This window comes from Malaclemys terrapin, chromosome 17 (genome assembly GCF_027887155.1).
Source record: "Malaclemys terrapin pileata isolate rMalTer1 chromosome 17, rMalTer1.hap1, whole genome shotgun sequence".
Classification (NCBI taxonomy): Eukaryota; Metazoa; Chordata; order Testudines; family Emydidae; genus Malaclemys; species Malaclemys terrapin.
Window position 1 is genome coordinate 12444507 of NC_071521.1, and position 24167 is coordinate 12468673.

General features: G+C 50.5%; 1 protein-coding gene and 1 long non-coding RNA gene across 2 annotated transcripts in view; one reads left to right on the top strand and one right to left on the bottom strand.

The window, feature by feature from the left end:
• The window catches only part of NTMT1 (N-terminal Xaa-Pro-Lys N-methyltransferase 1), an 85428-nt gene extending 62170 nt beyond the window's left edge, over positions 1-23258 (bottom strand). The window contains exon 1 of the mRNA XM_054007829.1: positions 23127-23258. The gene's annotated coding sequence lies outside the window, so the exon portion shown is untranslated. The remainder of the gene's footprint in view (positions 1-23126) is intronic.
• On the top strand, positions 6886-13108 carry LOC128825370 (uncharacterized). The gene is made up of 2 exons (XR_008442659.1): positions 6886-6994; positions 11204-13108. It is a non-coding gene; the product is annotated as an uncharacterized LOC128825370 (long non-coding RNA).
• Positions 23259-24167: the final 909 nt, after the last annotated feature.

Genomic DNA, 24167 nt, shown 5'->3' on the forward strand with positions numbered 1-24167 from the left:
CAAATTCCCAATGGCCGTGTTCACAGTCCGTTTCCACAAATATTCCAGCCTATGCATGAGAATGTTCACAGACTGCCGTGAATTTTAAACAAACATCCGTGACTGTTCACAGGAAGTGAACGTCCAATTCATGATCACGACTATCCTCATTGGAAACCTGAGTCCAAGAGTTACATTCACCACTTAGGGACACAGAAACATTCTGCATGATCTAAAAATACCAACAGACCTCAAATGCTGAGTACCAGATACTCACAATGGTGAACAATGAGAGGATCCAGAATGAGTCACAGCAGGGCTAGAACAGTGCTGCCATACCTGCAGCTGCAAGGGGCTCCCATGTCAGAGGGGACCCAACTCACAAGGGATAGGTGGAAAGGAGAGTGGGACATTTACCACTCAGACTTCCTGTCATGTGGCACAAGCTGCTTTGTGCCGACTGAGCACTCGGTGGAGATAAACCAGGGAGAATTCTCATACCAGCTTTGGGCCCATTTCCTACTGACCCCAATCTATAGTTCTCACACCTTCCCCGTCTAGCTCCACGGAGCTGTTTGAAGTACACCATACACTGAACACCGGGCTGGGCAGCTGGTACGGCCAATTGATGACTTTGTAGGGGGCCTCAAAGTTGTTTGAACCGTCCCTGATTCAGTGAGTCATTTCAAATAATGGAGCACTTGAGAAAATCACCATCTGCTCAAGGACAATTCGCAACCAGAGGAAGAGGTGAAGTTCAACAGATGCATTATTTGCCCAGCTCTGGCACTCAGCACTGGGTCACTGCTTGTACCGTGCTTTGGAGGTGATTTGAATGGGATAGGATGATCTGTGACAGGCGAACCTTACAAAGTCTAATGGCATGTTTTGGGTAAGCACCCAGAAGCTCAGCTGCTCCTCAAAACTCTCTAAACCTCTTGATTCTACTAAATGTGGCAGAAAAATAAAACCTCACTAGATATGGCTTGCTCTCTCATGAGATTTGAGATTTCTGGTGCTTCCTGCTTCCAGCTAGAAACACCATGAAAACAGGGCACGCCTTGCATTTTAGTGCTCAAAGACATGGGAGGAAACCAAGAGATGCTGCTGCAAAAATGAAAAACTAAGGTCAACAATTTCAAATGTGGGCACCTAAATCTATATCTGGGCACCTAACTCCGAGGAGACATTTTCAGAAGCACTAATTCATAGAATTTAAAGCCAGAAGAGATATTAGATGATCTAGTCTGATCTCCTGTCTATCACAAGTCATTACATTTGCCCCAGTTACCCCAGCATTGAACCCAAAAATTTGTGTTTGACTAAAGCTTATCTTCTAGGAAAGGCATCCAGTCTTGATTTGAAGATGTTAAGACCTGGAGAATCCACCTGGGAGTTTGCTCCTCTGGTTAATCACCTTCACTGTTAAAAATCTGTGCCTAATTTCTCTTTTTGATTTGTCTGGCTTCCAACCATTGGTTCTTGGTATTTCTTTCTCCGCTAGATTATAGAGCCCTTCGTACCCGATATTTTCTACCCATCCAGGGACTTCTATTTTGTAATCGAGTCACCTCTCACTTTTCTTTTTGATAAGCTAAACAGATTGAGCTCTGTGGGTGTACCCAAAGAGCCAGTGGCAGCAGACTCCTGCTCACGCTATTGCTAAAAACATCTGTGCAGGCAGCGCTTTTAAGTTGTGGCTCGGGCTGGAGCTCAGGCTCTGAAGCCCGCCCCCTTCCTTAGGCTTCAGAGCCTGAACTGCAACGTCTACACAGCCCAAGCGTGTCAGCCCTGGGTTTGGAGGCTTGCTGACACAGGCTGTGTAGACATACCTTTAAAGTCTCTCACTACAGGCAGCAATGGCTTTTTCGAACCTCAGAAACAGGCCAGCTTACGGTTTGTACTATGGGAGCACGTCCAGTTCTTCCCTCCCTCCCAGTTACATCCTTCTAGACAACTGTATGATCCACGTGCTTCAGCCAACATGGCGATGAATAGCAGCTTCAATCCCAAACCAGCACCTCCCATCCCCAATATACCTCAGAGCTCCTCAGCTGGGAAACCTCATGATGGTGTTCCCTATATGGGAGACTAAAGGTCCCTAGTCTTACCCAGGGATCCATTGCGTTCTCAGGGGACTCTCCACCCTTGAGCCCACTATGGAGTCCACTGGAGTTGCACCAGGGATGAATCTGGCCCATTGTTTCTAAACGAAGGGTTTTCCATGGACACAGCCTGGCTCAGTGAGCAGCCTTCATTACTCTAATGGACGGAAGGAATCAGTCTCCAATAGCTATTATCAGGCTGGAGTCTTCCCTTCCCGAGACGTGATCCCGCTGCTGGTTCCTGTGCGGTGTGTGTAAAAAAAGGCAGTACATGCCCTGGTTAGCAATGTATCTACCAGTGTTTGGATTTTACAGGATCTACAGCAATCAAGATACTGTAGCAAACTTATCAGGCCAAATGGATCCATGGTGTAAGCCCGTGGAAGTCAATGGGGCTCCACTGGGGTGGGATTCTGTCTGACATGTTGATTGCCCTACCAAGTTTACTCCAATGCACCTGTTGTTATAACGCTCTTAGCAAACAGGGTGGAATTAAAAACAGAGAAAAAGAAAGGCGGGTGATGGCAAAATGCTGGGACTCAAGGACCCCCTAATACAGTGACCCTGGGTGGTGTTATTCTGCAGCAGCCCCCGTGTCGTGGTGATGATCTACGGCAGGTAACACCACAGTGCTGCAACTCCAGCAGCTCATGGTGTGATTCGGGGAGGCCAGGATCCTCATGCGTGGAGGCTCCAACCTGCGGTGAGCACCCACGCCATCATAAGCCTATAGGCTGTGGCTTCATAGTATCCCCTTGGCATAGGATCCCTCATGCACTGTGACTCCACACTACAGTGAGCACCATGGCATGGTACCCCCCATGCTGCAGTACCCCATCCCCATCGGCTTTGATGCACGGCCCGTTATCGCCATGGTTCCATGCCATAGTAACCGCCCTCCCCTCCCAGCTGTGCTGCGCCACCTCTCTGGTGGGGAGGCCCTGTGCTGAGTGGATTCAGGCTGCCGTGCCCCTCCAGCCAGGCAAAGCCCTGTTACAGCAGCTTCGTGGCTTGTTGGCCCCGGGGAGCTCGGGAAGCAGGATAATAATCTGCACCCCCAGCGAGGAAGGAACCCAGAGAGGAAGGCTACAAAGAGAAAATGTCCAGGGAAAATGCCCGAGCAGCAACCCCAGGCAGGCAGAGAGCAAAAGGAGGAGGGAGAGAGGCAGAGGAACGGAGTGAGGGATGGAAGAGAGAAGCGAAGGAGAGATGGTGACAGAGGAAGGAATGGAAGCAGAAGAGAGCGAGGGAGCAGGAGCGCAAGCATGAGCAGAAATCTGTTGCCCGGGATGTGTGCTTTGCTGTCAGCCGTCTCTGATTAACAGGCTGCCTTCCAGCTCCAAACCGGCTGCGTTCCTGGCAAAAAAAAAAAAAAAAAAAAAAAAAAAAAAAAAAAAAAAAAGCCCCCCCACCCCCGGCTTCCTGATGTGGGCGGGGCTTGCTGAAAGGTTACATTTGCACAATGTGCCTCTGGAAAGCCGTGCCAGGGGTTGCGGACGGGGGAGGGCGAGCGAGCGCGAGAGAAGGCAGCTCCATTCTGCTGTGCCTGTGTAATGGAAAAAACCCTCAGGGGGACGCGCAGGAAAATATCAAGTTACACTCAACCAGCACCATGCCCGCTTCCAAGCAGCTGGTTCTGCTGAGAGAGCGGGAAGAGAGTGCTGCTGCCCAGCCAGGGGTGCCAGGGGTCTGCAAGCGGGGGGCGCGGGGGGAGGGTGCAGAGGAAAAAGGGGAGGGAGGGAACAGCCAGATAGGGGGAGCGAGTGGGGACAGAGGGAGATGAGTGGGCAAAGGGAAAGAGATGGGCTGTGGGTTGTAATACTTCGGTCTAATTTCGGTGGTTGGGTTTGATGAGCAGGTGCCGGGTGGTGGTGGTGGCCTGTGATATACAGGAGGTCAGACCAGGTCAGCTGGAGGTCCCTTCTGGCCTCAGACTCTATCACTGTATGACTACGAATCTATGAGTGGGGGAGAGAGAGTGAGGCACCCACACAACCTTAACTCTGCCCTGCAGTGACACCAACAGAAAAAAAAAAAAAAAAAAAAACCCGCCTTCCACTTGCATCTTTAAAATTCAGTTCCCTCCCTTCTGGAAGCACAAACACTAAGATGCATTAGTTAGGACCACACAGCTACTGCAAGGGTGTGTGGATGCATTTCCGTATCTTGACATGGCTGGGTTTCGTTTAAGCTTAACCTTCACGCTGAAGTTTCTGGGTTTACGATGCTTGGTTTGGAGATACTTACAAAACCCCACCATGCTTTTTACCCTTAAAATTACTGCTAGATCCTCCTCCACCTTAACCCCACTTGAATGTAATTTTTGGTTTGGGAATATTAAATACAATTCTTGAACAAACAAACCTTTTCTCTTCTTGCACCAATGCCTGCAATGCTGGTAGAAGACACCGTGCCAGGAAAGTCCAGCTACTCCAATATCTACTAGCTCATGATATCGGCGCCCAACCCCGCTGCTTCAGTTAAAGAGGTTCAGTCACTTTTTCCACCATCGGCTTTACACAGAAACAGGGCAGGGTCCTGCAGTCATGGCCCGATTTGCTACCGAAGCAGCAGCTTGTGATGCAGCATGCACTTTACAAGAGAACCCCAGACCTGCCACGTTTTATTCACTGCCAGGGAGACCACCCTGCTTTGGGCCAGCTTTCAAAGTATTTCTTCCCTTGCAGTGAACGATTTTACAGTGCAAAACTACTGCACATCTACCTGGCTGGTTTTTGAAATCTCCTTCATTAAAACGGTTACAACTTGACAGCCCTGCTGGACTGGAGGGTGTATAGACTGATTTTTCACATAAAGAATGAACCCAATTTTTGTGGGGGAAGGGATGTATAAACTTTCCCATTCATTCCAAGTTCTCTCTGGCATAAAGTTTAGTGGAGTTTGCTGGTGGGATTTTCCAAAGGAGACCCTGGGCTTTAGGAGCCCAACTACCATTGACTCATAATATGATTTAGGTGCCCAACTCCCAGAGTCTCCTTTGCAAATCCTCTCCTTAATCATTTATTAGTTACCAAACATAATCCCTGTCCCATGTAAACTCAGAGTAACTCCACCAAAGCGAATGGCCTTACTCTGGATTGATACCAGGGCGACTGACAGCAGAATCTATCCCATAACGAAGTTTCAAAAGCAGCATTTGGCTCACCAAGCTTCAACATCCCAGATGTTTTTTCTGCCAAACAGTAACTCCTGGGAGAACTGCTTCCACCTCCCTCATGCATAGCACATCCTTAGTGGCAGTGCTCTGTGGAACCCATAGAGCAATGCTGCTCTGGAACGGGACGCCAATGCTGCTGCTTTCCACGTACCGCTGAGATGCTGCCGACTGAGCACCAGATATTAGCTCACGGTCTGTTCTTGCACATTTTTGCAGCTGCAGATAAATCCCCCTGCATTTTTCCCTGGCAGTGAATAGCTGGTGCAAAATGTGGATGCCATTATTTGCAGGTGCAAAACTGTGCCCACAAAAGAGGAAGGCCATTTGTTCAAATCAGGCCCTCAGAGTTCACAGACGGGGGAGAGATCCAGAGTGGATTATCTGGAAGAGCTGGAGTTGAAGAGAATGCCAGCTGACCTCCTCTGCATCACAATGGACAGGGCCGGCTTTAGGAAGTGCGGGGCCCGATTCGAACAGTTTCGACGGGGCCCCGACAGGGACGACTAGAAAAAAACCACGTTAAAAAAAAAACACGTGAGGCTTGTACTCACCGGGCTGCGCTCCTAGTCTTTGGCGGCAGGTCCTTCACTCGCTCCAGGTCTTTGGCGGCATTGAAGGACCCGCCGCCAAAGTGCCGCCAAAGACCCGGAGCGAGTGAAGGACCCGCTGCCAAAGACCTGGAGTGCCGCCGGGTGAGTAAAAATTAAAAAGGTGCCTGTAGCCAGGGAAGGGATTCTCTGCCACTTGCCCCCCACTCTGGGCGACCCTGCCTCTTAAGCGCGGGGCCCGATTCAGGGGAATTGGTGGAATTGGCCTAAAGCCGGCCCTGACAATGGACACAGTTTTGATGCAAGATATCACCTGAGGGAGGGTGGGGGTCTGCAGTCAACACCATAAGACATACAGCTGTACTGTGTGGGAGCCATTGGCCAGAGCATGTTCCTAGCACTTGCCCCTCTTTGGAGGGTCTCAGCGCTCTGCAGAATCAGGGCCATCTCCTTTCCATTCCTTCCCCACATCCAGTGATTGCACTACAGGCATTCTACTTGCAAAGGCATTATCCTGAACTCACGGCTCCTGCATGCTCCAGCTCTGCTATCATATTGACTTCACCGCAATTCACAAAGCTCTCCAGTCCTATGGTCGCCATGGAGAGTGCAAGGGACAGACCAGAGATTGTCAAGCCATATGATCAAGTGATATTTTTATGTACAATGGGCCATCTCCTGAGCTCCTTATTCTGTTATTATTTATTCAGTCCTTGACTTCTGTGGGAGTCTGGCTCAGCCATGGCTGATTAAAAAAGAAGGAAGAACCTCAAGATTTGACCCCAAGGTTTTGCTGGAAACGGTTTAACTCGAGGCCCTATGTACAGCATTCTTGCCCCATACCACCCTGCAGCCGTACATTCATTTCATATTATTCCACCTCTCGCTGTGCCATTGTCTATGAATACCACGTACAATAGTCCTTATCCGAGATCCAGTTCTCCAGCCAGCCCTAGCAGACAAATGGAAAACACTCTTAATTTCAGTGGTTGACTAAAGTCCAAAGTTGCACGTGATTTTCTTCTCTACGTTCTTTGGGGGCATGTGGCACAGTGTTTAGAGCAGTAGACTGAAAGTCATGGTTTGTGTTCTACGCCCAGCCATCCTCCTGTCTCGCTGTAAGCCACCTTGCTCACTCTGTGCCAGAGTTTGCCCAGTCCAGGATAATACCACCTAACTTGCAGGTAGGTTGGGAAGATTAATTAATGTTTGTGTTTCGTTTTGCAATCCTCAGATGAGAGACCCGATTAGAAGTACAAAGTACGATAATAGGTTACGTTATAAAATTGACAACAGGCTGTTGTTCTGGAGATCTTTCGTGTATTAATTTTTATTGCAAATGCACCCGGAGGCGACAGTTATGCAACACACAATTGTAAAAAAATGAATACACTGTTAAATAATTATGAAGTTACAGCTCTGTGGCATATTGCTAGCTAGATGGCACCTTCCTTTACTACAGTCGCCTTGTGGACAAAACAGGAAGTCCCTTTCTTATTTACCATCTATTATCCCATCTATCGCATCTCCAGCTCTTCCTTGGTCTCCGGACACCCAGCAGCTGTTGCTACTCTGACTTCAAGTAGGTCATGTGATAGAAGGTTGTGTGATAAAATATCATCATTTTTTCCTCACATAAGGTAAAATCACTTTGGTGTGAATAAAAGATGTCATGTGAATAAAAGTTGGAGAATGAAACTTACACTGGAGAAGAGCTTTGCTTAAAGCTTTTGAGTGTCATGATGCTCTCTGGCTTGGCAGTAATTTCTTTGTCCTTGTTGTCCAGCACCGCAGGGAACTGTTGTATTTCTGTGTCTCCCATCTCACTGTTTCCAAGCATTTTCTTTCATGATGGGTCTGGTTCCCCTTACTGATCACCTCTATTATCCTTGTTCTTAGTGGGTGGTTCCAAAGTACCTAAGGGATTTAGATGCCCAACTCATTGAAAATCAATGGGAGTTGGGTGCCCAATTCCTTTAAACAGCTTTGAAAATTTCATCCATTGCCTCAGGGCCAAATCCTGAAGTCCTTACTCAGGGCTAGACTGTGCAATTCTGCCTCACCGCAGTGGGAACTTCCTCACACTACCATCAATGGGGCTGCTTGTGTGAGTGCTAACCAGCAGGAATGAGGGCGGCCCAGTCACACTGTCACTATGTACTCTCCCCTTAAGCAAATTCCTATTATGTTTCAGAGGAGGTTTCTTGAGTAAGGGTTGAGCAAATGCTGAGTGACCCTGGAACTGGCCTGCTGGCCTTCAATGGGAAATCTGTCCAAACAGGATCCTAGTACAAACGGATCAAGAATTTCAGGATTTGGTTGGCTGTTTACCGAGACCATGCTTTCCTGTACATTTTGTACAGCCCCAAGCACACTGACAGCACCCAACGTATACGTGACAAAAGACATCATACTAAGATGTTTATTTTAAAGTTCAAATCTTGTCACCACTTCGTGTCTTTTCCTCTTTAATGATCACACTAACAGTCAGCGTGGTAGTGATCAGAGACGCCAGCCTCCTGGGTTTGTGGGCACAGACACATGGTGAGAGATGGTCCCTATCCCAGACAGCTCATGATTTAATTGACTTGTTTGTGAGTCTTAAAGCCAGAGGTTCAAGTCATGTCTGGCTTTTTCCTTGGTTGGTAATTTTTTTCTGGAAGTGGCACTGATGTCGGGTTATTTCTAGATCTTTCCTTGTTTCCCTTGCAATGTTCCTGGCTCCGCCAACTTCTGATATCTCTGCTTTTCTACATCCAGGCGATTACCAAACACAGGCGCTTCTTCCCGTACAACATCTCCAAAATCTCCTGTACTCTCTGTCCTTCTGCCTTATAACCCTTGCCCACACTCCAGCCATCTCTCCTTTAGACGTTGCAAACTCTCCCAATTCCCAGATTGCGTCTCTGCAACCTGTCCAGATCCCTGCTACCAAAACCTCCTTCTTGGCTCGCTGCTCCGAGCCCCTCTTTGAAACCTCCAATGGACCCCTCTCTGCTTTCAACTCAAATTTAAGCTCCTCACCCTGGCCTCTCAGGCCCTGCCCAACTCTGTTCCAGCTGAAGCTCTACCCTCATCTCTTCTTTCCTCTGTCCACTGATACTTTCACTCCATCCATATTGTGGCTATCCACTTGCTGTCTTTGGCTTTTTCCCACTGTTGTATCTCTGCTTGCTTCACTGACTGTCAGTGGGAATTAGGATAATGTTTTCAAAAGCACTTAAGTGACTTAGGAGCCTAAGTCTCATCAAAAGTCACTGGGATTTCAGGCCCCAAATCAAATAGGCGCTTTGGAAATGTTACCCTTGATCTATTAAGTGCCTCAGGTTCCCATCTGTACAATGGGGATAACAGCACTGCCCTGCCTCAAGGGGAGTAGTGAGGATAAACCCAGCACTGACTGTGAGGCGCTCAGGTACTACGGGGACAAGGATCATAGAATCAGCAAGGCAGAGTGAGACCCCAGGCCCTGTATGTAGGACCAGCGGGTAGCTGAACTCAGACTTACATCTTGGAAAGTCCAAGGCAAACATCGGGATTTGCCTGTGAGTTTTGGATATTTTGATTTTGATTTCAGGTGATAAAGAAGCTCACATAAAATAATAACAAATAGAGTGGGTAGCAACTCCTGTCACATGGCGGGGTATTAACTCAGTGCCCACAACACGTGGCAGGGAAGTGGAGCCAGCAAAGAAAGTCTAGTCCCTTAGATACTAGTATTCCTTTGCGCTGCACTTTTGTTCAGTAATTTCCCACGTTTATTGGGGAATGTATAGAAAGAACTGGACAAATCAGTGTTTTGTAGAAGTTCACATAAGAATCATTAAGAGCCACAGAACAACTATTTTTAGTAATGGCTGGAAATCACTATGTATCTCGGGCATTGGACTGGGACTCCAGACACTGGGTTCTGTTCCTGGCTCCTCCACCGAGCTGCAGGGTGACTCTGGGCAAGTCACGTTCCCTCTTTGCCCATTTCCCCTCCAACCCTTTGTCTGTCTTGTCTATTTAGAGTAGCTCTTTATTAAGTATTGGTATTTATTTGTCTTGTGGTAAGAGCTAAAGATTAGGGCCCCATTGTGCTAGGCACGGTGTCCCTTGCTGTGTGTCTGTACAGCACCGAGCACAACAGGACCCCCATTTCATTTAGGGCCTCTAGGCGCTACCATAATACAAACAAATAATAGTATTTATAATATGGGCCAAATTTATCCCTGGTATCACTCCACTGGAGTCAACGGGGTGACACCAAGGTTGAATTTGCCCCATTATAGTCTTAAGAACAACCTTTTCCAAATAACAATACTTTTAAAAGTGACTTGTACCAGGTCACAGGGTGACTCAGTGCCAGGGACAGAACCCAGGACTCCTGGCTCCTGGTGTCCTGCTCTAAGCTCAAAACCTTGCTTCGTGAGGCTAGGATAGAGCCGTTCCACACCTGCAATGCACAGGGCGTATGTTAGGGAAATGAGGACTAGCCTAGCAGACTGGCCTTCGCCAAGCCAGCCGCCCCGTGTTGCCAAGTAGTCAAAGCACTGGCCGGCACAAGGCCCCAGCCAGACAGGCCGTCTGGCAGGTACATTTGGAGGGAGGGTCTGCCTTAACTGCCATGCGAACACACAAAGACAAGGGAAAGTAAGCGGTGGACTTGGCAACGAAAGCAGCAACGGCTCTCAGAGCAGCAGTGAGCGCGCTGGGCTCTGCAGCCCCATCATTCTCATTTATATGCAAACACAAACGCGGCAGCGCCTCGGGGGCCTGGCCTGCCTAACCCCAGGGATGGAATGGCTCTGGGCGAACACCTGGTGCACCCTGGAACCCAGTCCCACCAATGCGCGCAGGGCAACGATTCCACCAGCTGACGGGGCTGCAGAGGGAGAGGGAGATCTGCACCCCCGAGACAGAAATAACACCCCGCGCCCCTCAGTTAGCAAACACCAAAATACAGTGGAGGCCGTATTCTGTTGGGAGTTCACACTACAGCAGCCAAAAAGGCGGGTGGGTGGGAGGGAGAAGTAAACAGGAAAGGGAAGGCAATAACAGCAAGGCTGAGCATCCAACCAGTTCAATAGGGTGTCTGCAGAGAAAGCACACCACTGCCAGGTCCCAGGCCGGCTCCTCGCCCGGCAGACACTCCAGGACCACGGCTGCTTCACTCAGCAACTGAGTTACAAGAAGCTGAGCTGTCGGCTGCTGCTGGGAACTAGAGATGCACTGTTCTGTTTGCATAGCGTGTGCACAAAGTGCTGAATATATAAACCTCCTGTGCTCTGCTTCCCGCCCCAACACTTAGCTGTTAAAAAAAAGAGGGGGGGCAGATCAGATACCTTCCCCCAGAGGGCTTTCCCACTGAGATGGGGCTGATTAGACTTTTTTTTCCAATTTTCCCCTAGACCTAGGAGACATGGTGGAACGACAGGAGGGACAGAGCTGAAACCCGACTGCAGCCGATTTTCCCGAGATTACTCCAGATGTTCTAACATGCATGAACCCCCCCCCCGCCCCACCCAATCCCACTTTCCTAGCAAGTTCAGCCTGATCACGGCGAAGAATCCCCATTGGCACTGGGTTATTTTAACGGCATGCTACTGGAAATCAAACGGTCAGATCTCCTGCCCCCACCGACCCGGCAAGACAAAAATAAAATCACTCAATAATAGCAAAAATGTGCACGTCCTCCCCCAAGGATCTCCAAGCATGTTACAAGCTGGAAGTCACCCCACAATCCTTGTGAAGTAGACAGGGGAGATGTAAGGATCATTGGATCCCCTCTCTGAAAGGCAGGCAACTCTGGAGCGAGAAACACAGTGGGTTAGGCACCAAGTCAAGAAGAAACCCTATATCCAACCGAACAGCCCAGCGGAATTTATACACCAGGGTCAACACTCCCTAATCTCCTGGAGAAGTACTATGAGAGCTGTAATGATGGTAAGTTGTCAGCACTTGGGTTTAATGTCTCCTGTGAAACAACCCCATATTGCACTAATGTGCCAGGCAGGACCTATTTTGTTTGGTCAAACAAATGGCCAACTAGTCCTCTGCCACTTGAACTGAAGGAGTAATTCCATGACAACAGCAGTAGGCTGTTACCTTCTTAGTGCACTAGCCACCAGAGGGGAATGCAGCAGAATACATTTTATGACCATCTACATTTACTTACAGTCTTTGATTGGACTGTATGGCTCTCCCAAAATGGAGAATTTTTCAGCGCATGTGGAACTCTGTTTTTATTACATTTTGATCACCCGATTTCTTTCACCCTGAAGCTTCTTATCTTGGATCTCTCCCATTAGCAACAATCCTGGCACAGAATATTCAGTAAATCAGGCTGTTCTTGAGAACTAATCATGCAGAGCAGAACTGGGAGGCAAAGCATACTGGGTAAGGAGATGCAAATTGCCAGCTAAGCAGTTATTGGAGTCAAGTGCCAACAACATGGTGTTTACATGGGTAAACCCAGCTGAACTCCATGCAACTCACAAAGGAAACAATACCCAGTGATTTCAACTGCAATACCCTCCCAGTGAACCACAAATCCAGGGTCTTGCATGAGGGATCATTAACAGTAAGATGAGCACATGCCCCGGAATTCTACTCATTGCAGTATCTTAGCACCTTCCAGAAGTGCATTAAACAAGAATGGTGGGCATGAAATCCAAGGTGACTATTAGCACATTTTAGGCATCCTCTGTCCTGTGCCACCCATTTCAACCATTGGCTCATAGAAGGAGGGATTCAGTTCAGCACTTCGGATCTGGGATGACCACATGATGATGACAATCTCGAACTTCCAGGGCTCCAATAGAAGCAATGATTGGCTCTCTGGAAATGGCTGGGGAGCACAAGAAAAATTCAAGCGAGGGGCTGCTGGTTGCATCTCTCACCGTGGTGAAATATTACTAGCTACATTTTCAAATGCCTAGCTTGGACTGGCAAAATTTGCACCCACATCCATCCCGTCCACCCCCCTGCAGTTGCAGGTGGAAACAGGTTTTCCAATTTTCCAATGCATAGACTGGGAAAATGCACTTGCCAGTGAGAACTTAGGTGCACCGTTACCCAATTTGTGTGCAGTGAGGCACAGCAGGTGCCCACCTTTCAAAATGTAGCCATGAGGGCAGATTTTCATAAGAGGTATTTACAGGTATAAGCAGCGCAATGGCCTCAGGGGGTGATTTTGTCATGTCTGACACTGCTGGGTTCTTTAGCCCTGTTACTGTGATCCAGTCAAGGACTGTTGTTTTACTTCATACAGTGTCTGTTATAAAGCTGTCTCAGATACAAGGCTGTTTGCTGCACTCTCTCAGCTCAAGGTCTCCAATCATGTTGGGATAACAGAGTCAGAGAGTCAAAGAAGAGACCACCAGACATGGGTGGTGGGTATAATAGGCCAGGAGAGGCCCCACCCTTTCCCTGAGGCCTCCCCACCCACCACCTGCTGCTGCCAGTGCCGACCTGCACTCCATCTCCCACTCCAGTCCCTGCTGCTCGCCGGGTTGCTTCTCCCCAGGGGCAGGGGAGTGAGGAGGGACGCTGCGAGCAAGCAGCGGGCACGGACGTCCGGCAGAGGAGTGAGGCAGCTCAGCCGGGCACCGGGGCTGCCGGCTCTGCCCAGCTCTCAAGCCGGGGGGAGTGGCTTGGCTTGACGCTCAGGCGGGAGTGGCTTGGCCCGGCACTTGTGGGGTGGCTTGACTCAGCCCGGTGTTGGGGCTGGCCCGGTCCCGGGGGAGAGAGGGGGTGGGAGGGGAGCGGAGCGGCCCAGCAATAGGGCTGGGGAAGAGCTGACCCGAGGGCGCAAACTGGGGCTTATTTGGTCATGGGGGCTCAGGGCTCCTCCTGTTGGGGGGGGTGGGTTTCTGGGCTCCGGCGTCTGGGGGGGCAGGGCTGGTGGGCAGAAGGGGCAGGGCCAGCGGGCTAGCCTCTCCAAAATGGAAGTTCACCTGCCGCCCATGCCACCAGATCATCTAATCAGACCTCCTATATATCACAGGCCACCAAATACCACCCAGCCACCTCCACACAAAGTCAACCACCAGAATTAGACCAGTGTTACAGTCCCGAGGACACTAAACTACTGCACGTCACAGGCAGAGATCAGGAGGGACAGAGGTGCACCAGTGCTCAAGGCCAATGCAATGGCAGGAAATGGACGGAAATATCAAGTGATCGTAGCAAGTGACCCTGCACCCCATGCTGCAGAGGGAGATGAAACCCCCCCTGGGTCATTGCCAACCTGACCAGGGGTGGGGGGATTCCTTCCTCATCCCGTATATGGCAATCAGTTAGACCCAGAGCAATGAGCAAGGCCCGCCAGCCATGCCCTTGAGAAAGAGAATTCCCAGTACCCAACCGTGTCTGTGGAGCACTAGCAGGAGCTGGCGTTCCTCCTTGTTTCCTTGCCTTACAGACAATTAAAATACATCACATACCTTCCTAATGGGACTAGTCTGTGTCAGCCAGTGGTACGGTTGCCGGAAGGACATTATGTGATGGCATGGTGGGCTGGGGCGTCACGAGGTGCTCTGCACGATCATGAATGGGAAGGGAGGTGTCCAGGAAACACACTCTATCCTAAGGTGTGATCCCCATTTGAGAACTCCACAGGGGTTATTACACCCCCACTCAAATCCTTGTTTACCTAGAAACAAGGGGAGGCAATGTGGCCTAGTGGATAGAGCACTAGGTTGGGACTCAGAAGACCTACGTTCTATTCCTAGTTCTGCTGCGGCCCAGCTGGGTGATCTCGGGCAAGTCATTTCACCTCCCTGGGCCTCTGCATCCCCATCTGTACAACGGGAATAACAATACTGACGCCCTTGATCAAGCGCTTTGCGATCTCCTGGTGAAAAGCGCTTGTTCCAATTGGTCGGGGGCACATGCCACCACCTCCCCGACACATCTCTGCTGGATGTGCACGGCAGCCACAATCCCAGCCTAGAGTAGCACAGCCACAGAGATGCCTGGCACCACGGTGGCGTCCGTCAACATCCTCTTCCCCCACCCCAAGGGCTGTCCCCGCTAGGGGCAGGACTAGCACACCTGCCACCTGTGTGCGCCAACGCACAGAGCAGATCAGTCCCTCCCAGTCCAAAGCAAGCGAGACCTGAGAAAGGGATGGGAGTGGCTGGGGCCGAGCAGGAGAGGGAGGATTTCTCTTACAGGAGATGTTATTAAATTGGGAGTCAGGAGGGTTTTGTTCGTCAACGCGGGTTTCTGTGATGTGCCGGGATTTTGGTCACTCTGAAACGCGCTATAGAAGAGCTATTAATTATCATTAGCGCTTTATGGGGAAAGGGTCTTTTGGCCAGAGATCAGCGGCTATTACAAGTCCATTGTCAAGCTAGGAAAACATCAGCTGATTGCATTAAATGAGAGAGTCAAATTCCACTGAGCTTCATTGAAACTGCCCGAGCAGGCTGCAGAGGGCGAATTCCAGTTCTATCGGGTTCCACAGTAACTCCACCTACCGACTCGCCCTGGCAGGATCTCAAGTTACAAGCATTACTTCATCGGATCACATTCTAACTGGATGATCTTACCCTCCAGGGCACAGGGCAGGCTGCTTGTGCAAGCAGCTGCCGCATACAAATTAACCCTTTCGTGAGCGTCATGTGTGCCATGGAGCCCTGGCACAAAGCCCAGACATGTCACTGGGTGGATGGCCAGGGAATTATAGTCTCTCTGACTGGCTAGAAAGCTGGACTGGACAAACAGAGTCCCTGAGTGAAGCCTTTAGAAGGTGGATTCTATGAACGCTAGGGAGGTGTTTCCCCCACGTTCAATTCCTAACGTGGGATCGAATCATAGAAATTGTAGGGTTGGACGAGACCTTGAGAGGTCACCTATCTAAGCTCCTGCGCTGAGGCAAGACCATGTAACCCTAGATCATCCCTGACTGGTGTTAAAAACCCCTAATGAGGGGGATTCCACATCCATCCTTGGAAACCTATTCCCGAGCTTAACTACCCTTAGAGTTAGAAAGTTTCTCCTAATATCTAACCTAAATCTCCCATGCTGCAAATTAAGCCCATTACTTCTTGTCCTTCCTTTAATGGCTATAGAGAGCAATTGATCACTGTACTTTTTGTAACATCCCCAATATATTTGAAGATTGTCCTCGGGTCCCCCCTCAATCTTGACTAAACATGTCCCGTTTCTTTAACCTCTCCTCCTAGGTCAGGTTTTCTAAACCGTTTAGCATTTTTGTTGCTCTCCTCTGGACTTTCTCCAATTTGTCCACATCTTTCCCAAAGTGCGGCACCCCGAATTGGATGCAGTGCCCCAGTTGAGCCCTCCCCACTGCCACCTAGAGTAGGGCAGTTCTCTCTCGTGTCATACACACAACACTCGGGTAAATCCACCCCAGAAAGAGATTTGCTTGTTATAGTACGTGATCAACGTTACGTCAGCAGGCACATGCCGGGCTTGGGGTTGTGCACTGAGCGCCAAAAGACGCTGCACAATGAACAATGTGGTCCATGCAGGGTGGGCTTGGAGAAGGGAAGTGCTGCCGGGAGGCGAGCGGGCTGGAGCATGAGTGGCCCTGGCCTGAGCCGGCTGCTATCGCATCAGTCTGGGAATGGATGTCGAACTGTTCACAAGTGTTTATTCTCTTTAACCAAAGGCTGTGTCAAGACGATGACCTGCAGCAATCACGTGTGTCTGAAGGGGAGGCAGCAAATAGACCCTCTGAATCTTTGCTACTGTCTTAGCTCGTAATATCCTCACTGCAATCAGAAAGGTAAAACACCAACGGCCCGACACCAGTATCAGGTCCCAGCCAGAAGCAATCTATGGAACTCCAGGCTTATTTGGAAGAGCAGGCAGGGATCGGAGTGGAATCCCAGGTACTGGGAACCACAGAGGAGTATCCACTAGGCCTAGGGTCACCCCCTATGTGTCAAGGAGCTGAAGAATAACGATACGAAAAAGACAGGGCAAAGTTTATTTCTCAGGGACAGCGCCCTACAATGGCACATCATGATATGCCCTGTGTACGATCACCGCTTGGGAATATACTTTGTTTGTCCAATAGGGTCATGGGACATTAGGCACCAAACCAGGAATGTCTCTTGAAATACAGGATGGGTGGCCATCCCAATTAAGCTGGGGGTGCCCAATATTTGTGGCGACGAGGTCCTCATTGGCCACTTGGCAGGGTGTCACAGCCTCGTCGAACATGCAGCTACATGGTCATCAGTGTTTCTAACAAAGATAAATACACCTGGTGCTTAGATTTGCCTGGACCTACAGAACCTGCTAGTCATTTGAATTCACCAGATATAAACCCCTGCAGCTGATCAGCTTTGTGCACAATTTGCCGTTTTTTGGGCACCCTGCCATCGGGCTGAAGGTCCCTAGATGGCTCTATCTCCTCCCACAGTCTTATTCCAATAGCAATACCAGGTGGGAACCTCTGGGCTGAAGGAAGAGAGAATAACCCAGCCCCCGTGGGAGCTGTCAGAGTGGAGAGCTTAATGGCCAGGTCTTGTGCACCGAGTGCTGGCTCTGCCTGCCGCGAATGATGGACGTGGCAGCTTTTGGACAACTGTGCCAAGAAACAAATTGTGCTCAGGCTCAAGTCGGGGAGTCAGGTGGTGGAGGATAAAGAGAGTGAAAATTGAGCCGGCAAAGAAAGAGTTAAATCCCTTCCAAAAGAGAGAGCCGGACACACTCGCTCTTGTCCTCCTTCAGAGTGAATCAGCTTCTCCACCTAGGTTTGGGAGTGAAGAACGTGAAGCAAAGGGTGGAGGAAAGAGAGAGAGGAGGGTATGTGAGAAAGAGAGCGTGCAAGAGGATAAAAAGAAGGGAACACAGGAGAGACAGACAGGGGGAGGGCAAGAGACACTGCTGCATTCTCTCCTCTGCCTATGTGAGAGGCAGATAGAGGGGCGCAAAAAAAAAAAAAAGAGAAAGAGAGCAAGCCCCCAAGGAAACATGCGAGAAAGAAGGAGCCCAACCAAGGGAGCATGTGTGAAAGTCACAGCGAGAGAAGGGGCCTCTTTGATTCCGTGTGCCTCATACCAGACACTGTCTAGACTGCAGCAATTATTGTCAGCTCAGAACACCCAGGCATTGCCATTGCTGCTGAAAGGGAGCTTAACAAAGAGAGAAAAAAAACGGAAGAAAAAATACCCTGCCAGCAGAGAGCTAGTCTCCTTCCAGCGCCAGGGTCTCTCTCAGCCGCCCTCTGCCTCCCCCAACCCTTCAGGCAAATACCAGCACAACTTATCCCGTGGAGCAGGCAAGCAAAATACGCAGTAGAGCATACGTAGAAGAGCTTGCAGCCCGGTCAAGGTGATTGTTGGGCTGGGCTGAAAAGTGGGGGGGGGGGAAGAGGCTGTCCAGGAGTGTGGGATAAAGCCCCACTTGCCAGGGTAGTGTTCAGCCATTTCCCTGTAATTCCCCCTGCCCAGCCCCACAGGCGGGTGAACCAGTTGGAGCAGTGGCGATACTGGGGGATAAGGGCGGAGGTGTGCAGAGGCGGTGGAGAAGGGGACTCTCCAAAGAACGGCTGATGCCAATGTGCTGTGTTGGGCACAGGGCAGGGCGAGAGCAGGGGAGACTCGGAACCATGGTCACCTGAGAACAAGGGCCAGGTCAGCTTCTTCCCAGCAACAATCCTGCTGGTCTGGCCAAACTCAGCCCTGGTGTTCTTATGGCAACCTGAGGCTCCACACAACCCAGCAGGGAGACAAAGACCAGCGACACTGGGCACTGCTGTGGTCTTTCGTCTGAGGGCCTCACAGCACTCTTGGCAGACAGGTAGTAGGTAGCTTTAACCCCTTTTTACAGATGGGAAAACTGAGGCCACATAAGGAATAAGTGACAGAGTCAGGAAGAGACACAATCCAGGGTATATGGTGCCCGGTCCCCTGCCCCTATAACTAGACACTAAGACTCTTTCCCCTGCATACGAGGTACCCTGTCCCTAGTCGCAGCACCACTGTCAGCCCCAGGCAAAATCTAGGATTTCATACTGAGGGACACAGCTAGTCAGCCCCACAACCAATCTCCCCTCCTTGTCCCAGAGGTCAAGTTTCCCCTGTGTGCAGCCTCCTTCCCCGGCAACCTCCTTCTTGAGCTCTGGATGGAAGGGGCCATCCTGTCTGTAAAATACCAGCCACCCAGAGAAGGGAAGGAATAAAACTGCCCAAGGGAAGCCGTGAGGAGAGGGAAAAGGGGCAAGGATAAAGGGAAAAGGGGAGAGAGTTGTTAAGAAAGAAGAGAATGGAGGAAAAGAGAGTAGGAGATGACAGACTCCATCCCCTCACTCCTCCTTACCTCTCCTCTTTGCTCCCATCCAACCTCCATCCAACCTCCCCTTTCTCTTCTCTGTCCTCCTTTCCACCCCTTTGTCTCAGAAGAGTTTTCAGACCTTCCCCTTTCAGGGCTTCTACCCCAAGGGCCTTTCCCCGTCTCTGCTCTCCAGAGGTCTGGAATGTGCAAGGCCCCAGGGAGGGATTTAAAGCAAAGAGCACCCTGAGAGTCACAGGAATGCCACCCCTCTATCAGAAATGGCCATAGAACTCCCAGTCTAGCTGTCCTGGTGGGAACCAAGTGCCAGTACCTCGTAGAGAGGACGGCCATCAAAAAAGATTTTTGCAGTGCAGTCCTTACTGCACTGATGTCACCATGGGGACTTCCAACTGGAGTCTGACTGCCCGTAGACACAAGAGACCCAGATGGATGCAAAACATGATCGCTACCACTGGTTCTGCAAGCAGCTACCAGTAGCTTCAGTAATTCTGTGAAGCGCGGCGGGGCAGAGAATATGACAAAGGGGCAGAAAGGGGCCTCCCTGAACATGATGTAGAAACATTTGGGGGACCATCAGGCAGGTGCCCTACAAGCTGAAGCAATTGGTGCGACGGAGGGAGGGGCCATCCCGGAAGGTGGGCCCTTTTCTATGACCTTGAAACAGGCTTGCACGTCCCTTAAAAATTCAGATCCCAGCGACTCATGAGGAGCAGTTGGGAAACGAAGCAGAGACCGCTGAGATAAGGGGAGGAGACTGAGAACAGGATGAAATGGCTCTGAGCGTCACATGGGGACAGGGTATCATCAGCTCCCTAGTGCAGTCCTAAAAGGGAATTCGTCTTCCCCTCCGAGCAGCTGGGCTGGTTACCAAAAAGTGAACTCACTCTGATAAGAGTGTCTGAGACTTGCTGAGAAGGGGAGACACCGGACAGCTGGGGGACACTCTCTAGTGGAGATGTCGCTGTCCTGGTCTGAATTTCCTAGTGTTCTCTGCTGGAGGTAAAGCAGCTACAGGAGGCTCTGGTACCCAATGGAAATTCTCCCCTGCCTACCTGCTGAATCTGCTTGCAGGAGAGGGATACAGCCACGCTGCCACCCAACCCCTCATAGCTGAAAGCAGGAAGTGGCCAAACTGGAGAGAGGCCTGCCCAGATTCAGCCTCGTTTCACTCTACAGGGCCTACGTGAGCCGGCCCTCAGGGGCTTCTCCCCCCCCCTGCTGTTCAGTAACGGGCCCCCCTCCATTGATGACCCCCCCCCGCCCCGGTGCTCTTCCTCGTGCTCCTTCTTTATCCTCTTCGCACTGATCATTTTGGGGACATTTTAAAGAGCTGGCGGCACTCACTGCGCGCCCGTGAGGTGAAAGTGACACAGACTCCAATATGGGCCCTGATTACAACGGGGAGAAATCGTTTGTTCCGAACGTGTTTTCTTATGAAAATTGGCTTTTGGATCAAAATGGAAATGTCCATTTTTGACCAAAAGAATTCTGGGTTTCTGTCAAAAAAAGTGTTTGTTCTCCCCCCTCCCCTCAGAATGAAAATATTTCAGACACACAATAGATTCCCCTCCCCCATTTCCAGCAAAACTTTTCATGGGAACAAAACCCCATTTCTGGACCAGCTATGGACATGGTCAATGTAACGCTCGCTTGGGCCGAGGGGCACACCTGTGGAGGGCATCTTCCCTGATAACTACGCAAACATGGGAATAGTTCTTTGGAACAAATAAACTGCTGTGATGCGCCAGACTAGTGCCCCCATCAAATCCAGTATTCTGGCTCTGATCGCAACCAATACAGAGGAAGGTGCAAAACAACCCATCATGGATTTTGAAGAATCATCTGCCCGATGAGGAAATATCTCCTTAATCCTAGGGAGTTTGTGGCTGGTTTATGCCCTTAAACTTGAAAGTTTATGGCCTGGGTAAATTTTTGTCTTGGTAAGCTTAACTTCCTTCACCGTTGGAGATCATACTGGTTTCTAGCTCAAGCAGAGACCCAAAGTGTAACTCAATGGGGTGGGGAAGAGCCTTCATCTTGAGACACTCCCAAAAATGTCTCCAGATTAGCCGTACATTGCTCCTTACTGCAGGCTGCTCTCCACCTAAACCTGCATCTTACTCACTGACTCAACAGATCACTTTCATAGAATCATGGGACTGGAAGGGAGCTCGAGAGGTCATCTAGTCCAGTCCCCTGCACTCGAGGCAGGACTAAGTATTATCTAGACCATCCCTGACAGGTGTTTGTCTAACCTGCTCTTAAAAATCTCCAATGATGAAGATTCCACAACCTCCCAAAATCTGACTGTGGTGGGACTTGAACCCCCAACCTTTGAATGGCCTCATCTGTCATCAATCTAGAAGTCCAATGCGCTCTCCATTGTGCCACAGAGCCTGTTCGAGTCTGCTGAGCTCTGCAATGTAAAACCCGGAAGTGCCGGGATTATCATTCCCAGCAGCCCTGGAGCACCTAGACAATGGCAACCTACTGCTGGCTTAACCTCTTGAGGGATTTCCTTCATATACTTGGAGTACCTTAGCCAGATTTCCATCTCATGGGCGCTCGTGTTAGATCACAGCTGAAACAGTGACCTGACTTTCCCCAGAACGACTCCAGACTCCTAGCATAAATGACTCCGGGGTCACCTCTTGGTCATTCAGGCGCAAAGCGATCAAGACAACAAGCAGGGAGGTGGGAAGGAACGCAGAGCCAGCCTGCAACACAAGTGGCTACTTGGGGGCCCCAACACAGACTCAGCAACTTATGGGGCAGCTCAGTGGGACCAGAGAGAATGAGTCAGTTCCCAGCCCGATTTCCCCCCCGCCCTCGGCAGCTGGAAGTCTTGTAAATAGGTCAGGTCCGGAAGAACAGCTCAGGAACCCTTAGTGAATATGGGGTTTTCTGATGAAAGGAAGAGATGTTTGAGGAGAGCCAGGGCTTGTCCGATGTTACAAGTTTGATGGACAATGAACTGGTAGGGGTTTGTGGCTTTCTACATTTAGGGCCTGATTGAAGCCCACTGAAGTCAACAGGAATCTTTACATTCCCTTCACTGGGCTTTGCATCAGGCCCTACATACCCAGATGTGAATCTCTAGGGCGGGCAAATCCATCAGCTGTTTAGTACAGCTGGTAACCCATCTCTCGGGGACTCATGGGTCAGGGCAAATGTGAAGTCGTGGTCCCCTAGCCAAATGCCCTACAAGCCTGCAGCCTCCACAATGGTTCTCCACGCATCATGAGAATTTCAGGCTAGAAGACTTTACATCTAGAACCGAATACAGCTGCCTTTCTACCCTGGCTGGTGGGAATGGAAGGTTCCTTACAAAGATGCAATGGTAGCACTTCTGCCACCCTTCTTCCTTCTAGTCAGTACAAAAACTCCCTACTTCCACCTCTGTGCGATGTCCATTCTGTTGCACCATGTCCTTTCCCTGAGGACATAAGCACTGACTTTCAGGGCACATTTGGGAGTGGGCTGGTGGCATGCAATGCACAGGACTGGAATAGCATGAAATCACATGTAGCGTAAAGGGACCTTCCAAGTCCCAAAAGGGAGAGGGGAAGAGGCTCTGCTTTAGCCCTCTTATCAGCAGGTGTTTTGCATGAAATGGGGCCTGGGCCTCCAAACACAGGATCTTTGGCTTTCAGAAAGTAGCTACTCCCTGGGAAAGGCTTTCCCAAGTGAGAGGGATACAAAAGACATGTGCTTTCAGGGTTCAGAGCCAGCTTCTTGTTGGTGGAGGCGTGCCCTGCCCCGCCCCGCCCCGGCTCCTCTCCAAGGTTGGTCTGGAGGGAAGGTATAACATGCTGGGGATAGAGAACCTACTGAAGTCTCTTTTGGTCCATTAGGGAATCTGTGTCCCAGTTCCATCCAGAGCTGGAGAGCAGCGATTCTCCCACTGCACGAAGGGGACCACGGGATCTGCTGGGGCACTCGCTGTTCTCTGCCCACCAGCAGGGAGTCAAGCGTTTGCCAGGCCAGGGAAGCACCCCTGGTTAGCAGGGCAGGGCAGGCAGCTCTGGCATGTGTTTTCAGCAGAACTGCACCTACCATGCACAGATCTCTCCTTCCAAAGGTGCCTCCTCGCCTTCCCCGAAGCTTCTTCAACCCCAACAACTTGTTTGCCAGGCCTCCAGCTATGCCCCCCCGCTTCTTCCTGGGTTAAAAATAATCAAGTTTCTGGGAAGCAGTAACTCCTGCCGAGCCTCCCTCCCTGCACTTCAGAGCCCCTGAGAATAGCGCTCTGCAGTTCTCAACCCCAGCCCCTCCTCTCTCCTCCCCCCCCCCACTGTGATCTGACTAATATGCCAGGGCTCTGTTTGCCAGCTCAGCTGGAAAGGAATTTAACCACTTCAGGGCCAGGAGAGAGGGAAAGCAAAGACCTTCCCACGAGTGGGAGAGAGAGGAGCGGAGTAACCTCCCCCGCCCACCCCCCTCCCCCCAATTCCCTAACATCAAAAAGTCTCTTGTCTCTCTTCCAGCAGAGACTCTAGCTGCCTGTAGGGCCTAGAGTGACCAGATAGCAAGTGTAAAATATCAGGACGGGGGTGGGGGATAATAGGAGCCTATATAAAAAAAAGCCCCCAAAATCAGGACTGCCCCTATAAAATCGGGACATCTGGTCACCCTAGTAGGGCCGAGAGTGGACACCCAGCCATATGGATTCCATGGGCTCGCCTGCCTATGGCACGGTGCATGAATTCTTCCTCCCCGGAAGTGTCCCCTCTGCCCTAGCGTTGGGCTGTGTCTCCATCTGTACCACCCAGCAAATACAGAAACCCTACAGAGCCACAAAAGCATCCATGCACCTCCATTAGGACACAGGGGAAAGAAACCTAGAGCACCAGGCAGTCACCTCGGTTGATGAGATTTCAAATCACCTTGGCCGAGGCTAGGAGGTCATGGAGAGCAGAGTTCCCTAGCTATGACCCAGTTGTCATCAGGGCCCTGCAGATTCTTGTCTGGTGGCTGCAGCAGGATCTCTCTATATATTTTTAATACCAGGCTGTGGGGGACCAGGCTGTTGGGCCCACGAGGGGCACTCCCTTACAAAGAAGGCCGTACATAGCTTTAAAAAGGCTGGAGAACCAC